Raw genomic sequence first — 12,752 nt, 5'->3', positions numbered from 1 at the left:
AATCTGGACAACCGATTTAGGCCGTATGAAAGGTGTGTCTTTCATGCTTTCCTGAAAAATTTAGTGTCCGAAATGGATCGTATTTCTCTAGGGAGAGAATTCCACAGAGTGGGACCAGCCGTCGAGAAGGCGCATTCCCTGGTCTCTTCAAGTCGGGCTAATCTGGCAGCGGGAACGTCCAACAGTCTAAACGAACAGCAAGGTATGTACAATTTCAAGGAGGCAGCGATCCAGGGCAAAGAAACGGAGTTCAGTAAAATATGGACTGTTGTAGCTAATTTATATTGAACACGATAAGTGATGGGAAGCCAGTGGAGGGACTGCAATGGTGGGGTGATCTGATTATGCAAAGTAGTTTTGTATTATTTGTAGTGCTAATGACTTCTGCTGTGAGGAAGTTACATGACATTGGGTGCTTCTCTGCAGCGGTGTGTCCAGTATCCTCAGTTTCTTTTCCTCTGTTTGGCTGGCCACAAATCTTTGGATGTCTGATAGCAGGGTTCCAAGAAAGTATATATAGATGCTGTTGAGATTAGGTGGCTTTAAGGCAGTCTGTGATAATTTCCGCAGATATTCAGAAGAGAGAGAATCGATTTTTTGTTCTATAGACAGAGCATTCTCATATTGGAAAGCATACTCAAGTTTAGTTTATTTCATACTTAATCGCAAATCAATGCAATGTACAATAAAGGTAAATGAGGCTAACAAACTAAATAGAATAAGAAATTTAAAACAGTCAGCAATAAATGAACCATGGTAAACAGCAAATAAAGCAGTATATAAAAGAGATAAAGGACAATATAGTAATTAAACAAATACATTAAAACAATGAAAGATAACAATAGTAAAAGGAAACCCATGAAGAAACAGGTAGGTAAAGAATCATTGCTGTAATCCTCAGGGCTAGTGCTTGCTTTTTGCTGCCCCTGTGCAAACAAATACTCTGTTTCTACCCCCCCCCCCTCCAAATTCATTCAGTCTCTATCCTGGGCAGACCCAAAAAAGCCCAGCTCCCTTCAGCGATACAAACTTTAAAAACTGACACTTCCTCAAACCCCTGCCCCGGAATCCATGGTCAGTGCAAGGGTATTAAGTGCCCTAGATGAACCTCATTAGCCTTGTACACACACCCTCCTCCCCCCCCTCCAAATCCCCTCTCCACACACATAGTACTTATGCATTTATAGCATTTTACATGAAAAATATCAAAGTACAGTCTTCTATGGTTAAAATATTTATATATCCATAATATATCGGGCTTGGCAGTGTGTCCGTCGGTGCTCGCGCACATTCCCGAACCCGCCGATAGATGGCTGCCTTGGAGGCTCAAACACGCCGTACAGCGGACACGTGACAACACCAGCTACAACAGGTACGAAGGACAGCAGCCATCACGGGACAGGCAGAATATAGCAGAGGAGACCCTGGCATGCCGCAAACGGAGCGTGTCCCACGGCATGCCGGTGAGAGAGAATGTGTGTGAGAGAGGGGGGTGACAGAGAGCATGGTTGGTGAGAGGGGGGTGGGGAGGGTGTGAGAGAGCATGGGAGGTAAGAGAGGGTAGGTGGGGGGATGCCGGTGAGAGAGAATGTGTGTGTGAGAGAGGAGAGGGGGTGTGGGGGAGTCTAGAGACAGCTTGGTTGGTAAGAGGGGGAGTGACCGGGATGCTTGAGTGTGGGTTTCAGAGAGGGAGCCTATATGAGGGGATGTGTGTGTGTGTGCCAGAGAGTGAGGGAGCCTGTATGAGGGGGTGTGTATGTGGAAGGGACACTCTTACAGTGAATGTCTAGGGAAATTCTGCTCAAAACAAGAGCAGATACCAATAAAAAGGCTCGCCGCCCGGGCGTAGAACTGGTACAGTTGCTAGTTATATTATATTTACATGCACGGCTGTGATGCCAACCAGAAATCCCTGCAAAAAAGACACTTGGAACCCATATGGTATTAGGCCTATTGTATGAAATCCACAACAAGCAAAGGAGAACTGTTACTGCACTCAGCATCAATAATACACGAAAAATAAGTGCAGAAACGTTTATTGGTCCACACATAAAAGTTTCATAAATAAAGATTTAATATTTCAGAAACGGCAACTCCACTGTATAAATGTAAGTTTTTAGAAGGGTCCCCCGACACAGACCCTGTGTTTCACTGCAAGGCTGCGTCGGGATGGACAGCAAATTTTAGTAACAATCTGTAAAGAAATACAAAGAAAGCAAGTTTTACTCAAGTGAGATCAACCAATGGGTAAAGCCGATACAATACATAAAAAAATGACATACCTATGTCCGTAGTTATATAGGTTCACAGGGAGCGCACAGGTAAACGGAACACATCACCGAGTAATGGTGCCTTGGGCCTAGGAGAGATAGTGCTGACTGCTTTGGATGAGAGAATATTTGCCGATGGCGTCCAGTAAAATATAAGTGATATAGTTTCCCCTGATGAAGGCTCGTCAGCTGAAACATGGTCCATGTTGGATGAAATTACTGAATGACTGAGTCGACCAAGTAACTCTGATTTGGATGAAATCACTGAACATAAGAACATAAGAAATTGTCATGCTGGGTCAGACCAAGGGTCCATCAAGCCCAGCATCCCATTTCAGACAGAAGCCAAACCAGGCCACAAGAACCGGGCAATCACCCAAACGTTGCATTCGGCTAAGTATCTTTGATTTTAATTGACATAAAAATTTGGAAAAATATTTTTTGCTAGATGTGGTAGCTTGATGTTACCCAGGTAGAGAGTCTATCAAGCTAGGTTGAGAGAACATTGTACAAATCTCATCTTTGTGTGAGTTTCCTCACTCTGAAGGACATCAAATCTTCACAAGAATGTACTGTTCTGTTCGTACGTCTCACTCTGCATGTGAAAGTGGCCCCTAACCCCTACACTACTACTTAAATCTCACCTCAAGTTACTAGGTGGGCATAAATAGCTGCTTACTATGGTGACACTCCCAGAGGCTCCATCTCCCTCTCCCCCCTCAGGGCCCTCCTCCAATCCTCCCCCCCAGCCTAAAAATGCCCAAAATGCAATTAAAAAAAAAAAAAAAAAAGCGCAATTTGCGTTATGGGCATATTGCACAGCTTAATGCCAATGAAAAAGGTGTAGTTATTTTCGGCGTTAAAACTGTGCAAAGCCAGCCCACTTTTCCAAAAATCCCGCCCCAACTCCTCCCCTTTTAAAAATTAGTATCACAGAATGCGTTATGGTGAAAAGGCCATAACGCGAGTTGGAAAACAACCCCTTAAGTTCTCAAAAACTTCCACCCTTTCAGAGAGAGGTCACTAAAAGATAAGAAGCCAACACAGGTGATAACATCTTTTTCTGCATACAAGACAGACATACTTAAGATTCAAAAGGGCTATCATTTGGTTTTCCAATAGCAGATTCACAACCAACAGCTAATCATCCAAAAGGCAAAGAAGGCAAGCTGTATTATATAATTTGAAGTGTAAAAATGCTATTCCTCTTTCTGTCCTTAGGTACCATCAATCTTTGCATATTCAATCAAGGTTTTTTCCTCTTCCATACAAATTTAGAACAGAGATGATTAAGGATTTTAATATCTTTGGCTATGATCAGAAAGAACACTTGCAAAATATAACAGTTTTATTGCTAATATCTTTTTTATTAAAACTATTCTCTGCAATGACACTGAAAAATGTTTCCAACTATCCAGCTTTCTTTCCCATTCTTTAATCACTGGTATAATTTTTTTTTTAAACATAATGATTGTGATCTAGTAATCCAAACTTTTAAAATATTTGATTTGCTAGCCCACCTCCAAAATGAAAGTTTCCTCAACAATTGCTCAAATTTCTCTAAATTAAACTAAAACCCAGAAGACTGTCCCGTAAGCAGGCATGATTTCCAAAGCCCCTGGAAGAGATTGTTTAGCATCTGAAATTAACAATCTGCAAAAACAACGATTTATAATCATGTGTGTGGCTGAGTTTGAATACACCCCAAACCGCGCACCGGCAGGCCTATGGAAAATAGGCACGCCGGCGCGCAAGGCCCTGCTCGCGTAAATCCGGGCGGATTTACGCGAGCAGGGCTTTTAAAATCCGCCCCCATGATACCAGCTTAGGAATAAATAAGGGAGCATCTGCCCAGCTGCATATATGTAAGAAATTAGAATAACTCGGTTGTTTTAGCAATAAACTGGATCTAGTTGGAATACTGGAATAACCATTTTACTTCTTCTAACGTATATGCACTAGATGGCAGTATTAACTAGATAATTCTGAGATGATCATAGGGATTTCCAATCAATATCAGATTAGTGGAGTGAGATCACCAGATATGGGTGTAGCCAACATGCTAGCTTATTAACATGTATGGAAATTTAGAATAATGCGCAGATAATATGCAAATTTATGATCCATCTCCTTCATAATATGTAAAATAGAAAAGATTCCCGCTTTTTATTCTCGATCTTGCTGTGCTTTTGTGATAAGCAAATATGATAGGAGTTCTTAAGTGACAAGTTCCTGATACTAATATATACACTAATATATATATATATATATTTTTTTTTTTTGCTTTTTCCTGTTAAAGATGAACAACTCATACTCTGTGTTTTATTTTTTTTGTTCCAACAGGTTTTTCATGTTTTGATGTTCTTTGTTACATGTAATGCTTTTTCAAGCAAGTTTAAATGTTCAATGTAAACCGATTTGATTTGCATATAATGCAAGAAGACCGGTATATAAAAACAAAAAATAAATAAATAAATAAATAAATAAAATCCATAATCATCCCCTGTAACTGCATTATCTGCAGAGTACTTCAAAAAGGACCAAGAAACTCTATTAAAGGCCTTCTCCACACCAAGACCAATAAACAAAGGGTCTGTTGCTCATCCTCTAGCACATACTTCTAGTGCTGTAACCAATTTCTATATATTGACACCGGACCTTCTATCATGAACAAAACCAACCTAAGCAGGTGAAATGAATGACGGGCTATATATCTTGGCAAAATGTTTTATAGCCCGATTCAGCAAAGAAATAGGTTTCTAGGAACCTAGATTAGCCAACACTAATTACATCCTCTTGAAGTGATTTGGCATCTGCTTTTGCATTGTCATTTCCATGTATAAAGATTGGAATGGAGTTTTTATTTGAGTAATTAACATTTTATAGAGGTATGCATTTAAACTATCAGGGCCTGGAGACTTTAAACATGATAGAGCTTGACCCATCTCCAACCTCATCTAATATAAATGAAGCATTAAGTTCCTCTAGATGCTGTTCTGACAAATGTGGTAAATCCAAATTTTCCATGAACCTAGCCATTAACTCAGCATCTGCTACATCCCCAAAATAAAGAGATCTACGAAACGCCTGAAATTTCTCACATACAGGCCACGCGTTTTCCCTTACCCCTTATTCAGTAAGGGGAGGAAAACGCGCGTCCAACCTGCGGCACCTATTAGCGCCCTCAACATGCAAATGCATGTTGATGGCCCTATTAGGTATGCGTGCGGGATACAGAAAGTAAAATGTGCAGCCAAGCCACACATTTTACTTTCAGAAATTAGCGCCGACCCAAAGGACGGCGCTAATTTCTTCCGGCACCGGGAAAGTGCACAGAAAAGCTGTAAAAACTGCTTTTCTGTGCACCCTCCGACTTAATATCCTAGCGATATTAAGTCGGAGGTCCCGAAGAGTAAAACAAGTAAAAAAAAAAAAACAAAAACATTTGAATTCGGGCCGAAAACCGGGCGCTATATTTTGCCGGCGTCCGGTTTCCGAGCCCATGGCTGGCAGCAGGCTCGAGAACAGCCGCCAGCAAAATTGAGCGTCGGTTGTCAAACCCGCTGACAGCCGCCGCTCCTGGCAAAAAGGAGGCACTAGGGACGCGCTAGTGTCCCTAGTGCCTCCTTTTGCCCGGATCTACCGCCGGGCCTAATTTAAATACTGCATTGAGCGCACCAGCCTGCCGGGAGAGCGGACGTTCGCCCGCTCTCCCGCAGACTTTACTGTATCGGCCCGATATTTAGGTGATTGATTGAAGTACCTTACCACTCTTACCTGTAATAACAGCAATAAAGTTAGAAGACTGTATCCTTACCAAAAGCGCAATAAATTCCCAGATTTGTTGCCATATAAGAAAAATCATCAAATTATTTGATTGTTTTTATATACCGACATATATTGGACTATATCACATCGGTTTACATTATAACCGTGAGAACTAGTAGGACTAAGGAGACTGAGCTAGTTCTTTGAGAATGCTAAATGTCTCTTCTAAATCTAGAATCTCTTTAATGACTTACTTTCTTCTAGCCCAACTGTAGTTTATAATTTCTATTTTATTTATTCATTCTTATATTCCACAACTTCTACATTGTATTCAAGGCAGATGGCACTCATAACATTCTTAAAATATAAGACAAACAAAAAGCACAAATCGACAAAATGCATCTACATAATCTGCAACTTTAAACTTTTTCCTAAAAACTTTGACATCAGTTTCCCCATGAATCTCAGCTAGCAAACTATTCCAAAAAACTGGATCGAAAAAAGAAAATGCCCTCTCCCCTTAAAACTGCTTCAGCAGTTTCCCCAAGATCATGGGATCCTCCCTTTGCTGTAGATTTGTGCTCCTCATAAAATTCCCCTTTTTTCTAATAAAACTCTTAAATCTTTACCTTGCCTGACATACTTTAGAGAATGACTATGTGTATCACCTTCCCTTTGATGCCTGAACTCAACACCATAAGTTACAGGAATATGAGCCGAAATCACCAAAGCCTCTATATTTACTGACAGAACTAAAAAAAAAAAAAAAAGGTTCAGAAATAAGAGTCAATTTGGGACTCTATCCCATGAGCTCTAGACAAACAAGTAAAATCTCTGTTCATAGAGTTGAGCACTCTACTACTTTTACTATTTCTGATTATGTAAGAAAAGAATATCCGTTATCTAGACCCATAAGACTTTGCAAAGAACTAGGAGATTTGTCAACCTTTGGATCTACTACAGAAATGAAGTCTCCCCCTATGATAACCAGACAAGGCCACAATGATACAATTTTAGAAGGCACTTTAGCAAAAAAAAAAAAAAAAAAGTGCGAAGTAATTGTTAGGAGCATATATTGATGCCAATAGTAATCAGCCTTCTGTATGCCATCTCAATAAAACAAGTTTTCTTACCATAAAATTGTGTTTTCCTTAGATAGCAGGATGAATTAGCCACAACATAACACCGGACTCTTCTCTCCTAGCTAGTAGAGCGTTTAGCTCTGAGCATATGTGGAAATTGCCTCATGAACTGCCTCAGTCCATCCCAGAGTTAACTATTTCCCACCCACCAGGGAGGCGGGTGGGATATAAGTATGACTAATTCATCTTAACCATGGAAAACACCCTTTACAGTAAGCAAATTTACTTTTTCTGTCGATAAGCATGCTGAATTATCCATAACGCCTAGAGAGTCCCAAGCTGAGTGTTACAGTGGCGTGATTATTATCAAGCAATCCATACCCCACTGCGGAGAGTCAACTACATGGAAAAAAGGATATGAAAAACCACTTGCCCAAATTTACTGTCAGTCTTTGAGAGATTGTCCAGAAGTACTGGGAAGTAAATGTGTGTACCAATGACCACATGGCAGTTTTGCAAATGTCCTCAAGAGGGACATCATGAAGATGAGCAGCTGATGAGTACCTGATGAGACTTGACTGGGTCAAAGGTCTGAAGGCCTGAGAGCAAACAACAATGACGAATACAGTCTGCAATCCAATTCAATAAGATGAACTTGGCTACTGATTCACCCCAGGAATTCGGATCATAAGAGACAAAAAGTTGCAAAGTCTGACAATGCAGCTCAGTTCTCCCTTAATAGTAGGCCAACTATTGCATGCTGCAATCCAGAGTATCCCCTCATGCAGCCTTGGGAAGTAGTTTGGCAGCACAATGGATTGATTGAGATGAAAGGCCTAGATGTCCTTCAGGAGGAACTTTGGATGTATACAAAGTACCACTCTGTTGTAGAAGAATTACATATAGGAAGAATAGTGAACCAGAGATTGCAGTTCACTGATTCTCCTCGCTAACATCATTGCAACCAGGAACACCCACCTTCCACACCAGAATTTCAATGAAACAGATTCCAATGGCTCAAAAGGCAGAACAGGTGGTTTCATAAGATGGATGATAACTATGTTTAAATCCCACAGAAGTGGTGGTTTTTGAACAGGAGGCTTAATTTGCAACAAGTCCTTCATAAACTTTGATACCAACAGGTGGAACGAGATAGAGACCAGATTAGGAAAACAAAAGAATACAGATAGAACAGCAAATGAGTTGGTTCTCAAGAGAAAGAGTAAGGACCTCTGTTGGCATCAGGTTGCAATCCACCACCATTTGAAACCATAAGCCCTCCTGGTAGATAGTTCCCTGGCTGAAACTACATCATCTTCAATTTCCTTGGGCAGGGGATGCCCCATGATTACTGCACACTCGACATCTAAGCCATCAGATGAAGGGAATAAAGAACAAGTTGGAAAAGGAAGTACGCTTCCTGAGTTAAAAAGGAAGGCTCCAATCCCAGCAGAATCAGTGGACTGCTGGACAGTTGTTCAAGATATGGATTACACCAGCCTGAGCTATGCAGGCACTATAAGAATCAGGCTAGCTTTATCTTGAAGGACCTTTTGATCTGTACTGGCTATCAAAGGCACAGGTAGAAAGGAATACATGAGTTCTCCAGTCAAGAAGACAGACATCCGGAGCTAACCAGATGTCATTGGGTAGGATCAAACAGAACGTCTCCAGCTTCTTGTTCTGCTCTGATGTGAACAAATCAATTGCTGGTAGACCCCATGATTCGAACAGAACATCCGCAGTAGACTAAGGGGTAGATTTTAAGAACTTGCATGCGGGTGTCCATGTGAGTGTACTACCTGGTGCGCACACATGGACACCCAATTTTATAATTTGTGCGCGCCAACGCCCGCAGCCTTCCCCCATTCCCAACCCTTTAACCTAATCTCCCTTCCCCTCCTGCCTCCTAGCCCTATCCTAAAACCCTCTCCAACCTTTATTTTACCAGTTGTGCCTGCCTCTGGGCAGGCACAGGCTGCCAGCATGCTATCCTCCGACACAGCAGCAAATGGCCACTGTGCCAGAGGCCTCTGGCCCTGTCCACCCCACCCCCTCCCCTTTTTCAAAGCCCCGGGACCAAGACACGTCCGGGGGCTTTACGCGTGTCGCTGGGCCTTTCTAAAATAGGGCCAGCGCATGTAGGCTTTTTAAAATCTGGCCTTAAGAGACCACTCGTGAAGTTGAAACACCCTGTTGAGATGATCCATCAAGGAGTTGGACAGTCCCAGGGAGACCTGAAACCTGGCTGCCCAGTGACAGATTGTATGGACCACTAGCGGTAAGAACCAGGAGACCACGGTTCGAGTCCTGCTGTTGGCTCCTTGTGACCTTGGGCAAGTCACTTTATCCTCCATTTCCTCAGGTACAAAAACTTAGATTGTAAGCCCTCTGGGGATAGAGAAATACCTACAGTACCTGAATGTAAACCGGTGTGATATCTCAATTGAGATCAAATGTTGGTATATAAAAATAATAAATAAATAAATATTTCCTAGCAGAAGGGCCACAACCCTATGCCTCCTTGCTTGTTGAGAGAGAATATGGCCACCTGGTTGTCTGTTAAAATCAAGATTCTTCATCCCTGGAGGGCATGCTGGAAGGCTGTATCTCGCTGCCCTCACTTCTAAACAGGTTTTTCTGGAATTGACTTTTTTTGGGAGGACCACATGCACAGAGTCTAAAGCGAGCCATAATGATGGATGATCTGAAGTGGCAGGGGACAAAGAGGCACCCCCTGGCTGAAGAACCCACAGCTGCAACTACCAGCAGAGGTCCTAGGACATGCTTGTGAAAATATGGACCACAGTGGACAGAGGCTGTAGTAGTTAGTTCCACTAGCGGTAGAGACCCCACTGCAGATGCCGCAAGTGGAGACATCAGCGGAACCAAATTAATTGCTGCCATCACCTTGTGGTCTAAGACCATCTTTTTTTAACCTCCATTTGATCTCCAACTTTGCTCTACAATTTCTATTCACCAGCATGGCCACTGCCTTAACCTAGTCTTTTCTTCTGGCTGCTTTCTCTTGGATTTATCCAACTCAGTTCATCATCTGATAACTTCCACATTAAACCACCCTCCCCCACAGAATCATCCAGTCACCACCTACACCTTTAGGTGTAGGTGGTGACCCTTGTATCTTCTCCACTGCTGTTTCATCTCTTCTATCCTCCATGGCAAATTCTGAATCAGTTGATTAAGCAGTTTCTTCTTACAAAACTATACTCTTCAGCCTTAGACACTCTTGCCCCTCCACTTATCCATCCTGTAAGGCGCACTAAACTCCAGCCTGGGCTCACCCCTAGAATTCACTACCTACATTCCTATGCTCACTCTGCAGAATGTCTCTAGCTAAAATCCTGTGCCAATGCAGACTTCATACATTTCGATTCATGTTTACCACCTTCCAGTCTGCTATTGCACTTGCCAAAACTACTATCTCCAACTGACAAACTCTCCTACATCCAACTCCTGCCATTTCTTTACCACACTCAATTCCCTCCTCAAAACTTCCTTCACCTCCCTCCTCCCCTTCACTCTTTGCCCAAACCATGGCTGACCACTCTCCATTGCTACTGTTCCTGCTGCAATTATACCACTCCTTAAAAACCCCACATTGAATCCTACCTGTTCTGACAGCTATCATCCCATCTCCCTTTTGCCTCCAAACTACTTGACCGTGCTGTTCATTGCCGCTGTCTTGACTTTCTTACTTGTTAAGCATTCTTGATCCACTCCAATCTGTTTTTCACCCTCTACATTCAACCTAAACAGTCCTTGCCAAAAAGTTTCCAAAGACCTGTTTATAACTAAAGTCAAAGATCTTTAGTCTGTTATTCTCATTAATGTATCTGCTGCTTTTGACACTGTTAATCATCATCTACTCCTTGATCCTCTATCCTCACTTGGATTTTGGGACTCTGCTGTCTTGATTCTCTTCTTACCTCTCCCATCACACTCGTAGCGTTTCCTCTGGTGGTTCCTCCTCTACTGCCACTCCACTATCAATTGGTGTGCCTCAGGGTTCTGTCCTGAGCACTCTTCGGTTCTCCTTATATACTAATTCCCTTGGTACTCTGATTTCCTCTCATGGCTTTCAATACCATTTTCATTCTGATTACCCCTAGATTTACCTTTCCACACCAGAAATCCAGTCCCAGATCTCGGACTGCTTGTCTGGCATTGCTGCCTGGAGATCCCGCCTCCACCTTAAACTCAGTATGGCCAAGATAGAGCTCTTTATCTTTCCCCCAAAGTCCACCTCCTCTCTTCCTCATTTCTATATTTTTGTAGATAACACGGCCATCCTCCCTGTCCCCTCAGCCCATAACTTAGAAGTCACCTTCAAACCCTCTCTCCCCTTCTCTATGCAGATTCAAAACTCTGTTAAAATATGCTGTTACTTTCTCTATAACATCACCAAAATCTGTCCCTTCTTTTCTGAACACACTACCAAAATCCTTACCCACTCTCTCATCTCCTCCTTCTTAGACTATTGCAACTGCTCCTCTCAGATCTCCAAGCAAGCTCTCTCTTTCTACTACAATCTATCCTAAAAGCAGCTGCACAATTTGTTTCAAAGTTGCTACACTCAAGTAATCCCTCTTCTGAAGTCAGTGCATTGGCTCCCTATCCACTTCTGCATATCGTTCAAGCTCCTCCTTATCACTAACAAATGCCTTGAGCTCTGCAGCACCTCACTACCTCTCCTCTTATCTCTCTCTATAATACTATTTGTGCACTCCGCTCAGACAAGTCACTCCTATCTGTGCCCTTCTCCTCTACTGCCAATTCCAGACTCCATGCTTTCCACCTGGCTGCACAGTTTTCCCATCTTTTTTAGGCTGCTTTTAAATCTTAGGCCTGACTGTCTACTTTTAGCATCAACAACGTTTTAACCATTTTTCTTACTTTATGAAATGACCCAAGACTCGTCTTATTAGATTGTAAGTCTATCGAGAAGGGAGGGTTTTTTTTGTGAGTTTGTACAGTGTTGTATAGGTCATGAAGTGCTATAGAAATGTTAAGAAGTAGAAGTAGTAGTATTCTTGCCAAAGATGTGTGTGTGGTCAGCAGCTTGGGTATGAAACACCCCAACATGGAAGCTCTATCTGGCAGCAGGAAGGTCCTCTCCTGCAGAATGTCAGTCCACACCCCTATGAACTGTATCCTCTGTGTAGAGACCAAGTGCAGATTCTCAAAGTTTACCAGAAATCCCAGTATGTGCAGTAGCTGAATCATTGTTCATAGAGAGGCCAACATTGCTTCCTGAGAGTGGGCAATCACCAGCCAACTGTATCAAGTGCAACAAATACAAAAAGCCTTCTCTATATTAAACACTGAAGAAGTTCTTGAGAAAAAAATGGAAGTGTTATCTGAAAAGAGAGAAGAAACTCAATGCATACAGAAATTCCAGATCAGTAACCAAAGGAAAAAGCTCATTGTGATGGATGACTCTGTCATCAGTGGCACAACTGCAAAGGGAAAGAGTGACGTGAATAACAAAACTCAACTAAAGCCTCAAAAGGAGTCGAGGAAAAGCAGTAACCTTAACGAGAAAAGCTGGAAAGTTATGACCACAAATGCTCGTAGTTTGGGCAATAAAATCCCAGATCTGCAAGCCCTAATG

At 42.2% G+C, this 12,752-nt stretch overlaps 1 protein-coding gene across 1 annotated transcript in view; it reads right to left on the bottom strand.

Moving 5' to 3' along the window:
• NFS1 (NFS1 cysteine desulfurase) overlaps window positions 1–12,752 on the bottom strand; it is a 111,266-nt gene that overhangs the window by 88,636 nt on the left and 9,878 nt on the right. The window lies entirely within an intron of this gene.

Source organism: Rhinatrema bivittatum, chromosome 8 (genome assembly GCF_901001135.1).
Source record: "Rhinatrema bivittatum chromosome 8, aRhiBiv1.1, whole genome shotgun sequence".
NCBI classification, from domain to species: Eukaryota; Metazoa; Chordata; class Amphibia; order Gymnophiona; family Rhinatrematidae; genus Rhinatrema; species Rhinatrema bivittatum.
This window is presented reverse-complemented; position numbering and strand designations above follow the sequence as displayed.